This window comes from Gavialis gangeticus, unplaced genomic scaffold, assembly GCF_001723915.1.
Source record: "Gavialis gangeticus isolate Ggan-Ray unplaced genomic scaffold, GavGan_comp1, whole genome shotgun sequence".
NCBI lineage: Eukaryota > Metazoa > Chordata > Crocodylia > Gavialidae > Gavialis > Gavialis gangeticus.
Window position 1 is genome coordinate 18208845 of NW_017729008.1, and position 945 is coordinate 18209789.

The window sequence follows — 945 nt, forward strand, 5'->3', positions numbered from 1 at the left end:
CTGCTACATCCGCTGGGGATGTGGAGACTACAATTGCACACCATATTCAAGACATGGGTACGCTATGGATTTATACAGTGGCATTTTCATGTTCTCTGTTTTGCTTTCAATTCCATTCTTATGATGCCTAATATTTTAGTGGATTTTTTGGTAGCCACTGCACATTGAACTGATGTTTTTAGAGAACTGTCTACAATGACTGCAAGGTTTATTTCCTGATTTGTAACTGTTAGTTCAGAATCCAGAGGTAAGACTCTGAAAAGACTGTGCTTATCTTCTTATTATGATTTCTTTCCTTTCTTGTGGTATATACTCAAAGGTTGACATTTTAAATGTCATAGCAAGGCTTCAGCATTAGCATTCCATTGAGATGAACGGGAGCACTTAACACTTCAGAAAGCTATTTCTTCATGCCATCTGCAGATGCAAGATGTCAGTGCTTCTGTTTACTTCTGATCTTCATTAAGGAGGCTGTTTTTGCATAAGGATTTTTTATGGATTTTGTTTAATATTTCAAAAGAAAGCATAGATTCTCTACCATATTATGGTTAATGCTTATGAAGTTCTGATGCAACCTGGTCCATGTCCTGGTTTCCCCTTTATGGAAAGACGTGTTCATCTCTGTCTTGTTCAGGATTATAGAAGGAAGCATAGAGATGACATGATGTGTGGCCTATCAACAATGGAGGCAATTTTAACTGGTTAGAGTTGTCTGGGTTATCCTTCAGTATTCAAAAATGTTTCCCAAACTTTCTGGTTTGAAGGCAGGAGAAGATTCTTTTTTTTTTAAATCAAATTCCAAGAATTTCTACCATGGCTGCTTACAGACATTAAAATCCACCCCAAAATGGTGCTTTAATTAAAATTGGGCGTACTCCTGTGCCAAGTCCACCACGTTCTCAGAAGAGACATCTGCTGGGAGGAGCAGTCAGCTGGGACGGACCG

At 38.6% G+C, this 945-nt stretch overlaps 2 protein-coding genes across 2 annotated transcripts in view; one reads left to right on the forward strand and one right to left on the reverse strand.

Annotated features, from left to right (window-relative positions):
- The window catches only part of FBXL13 (F-box and leucine rich repeat protein 13), a 228470-nt gene that overhangs the window by 108505 nt on the left and 119020 nt on the right, over positions 1-945 (forward strand). The gene's annotated exons all lie outside the window — the stretch shown is intronic.
- LRRC17 (leucine rich repeat containing 17) overlaps positions 1-945 on the reverse strand; it is a 63234-nt gene that overhangs the window by 26579 nt on the left and 35710 nt on the right. The gene's annotated exons all lie outside the window — the stretch shown is intronic.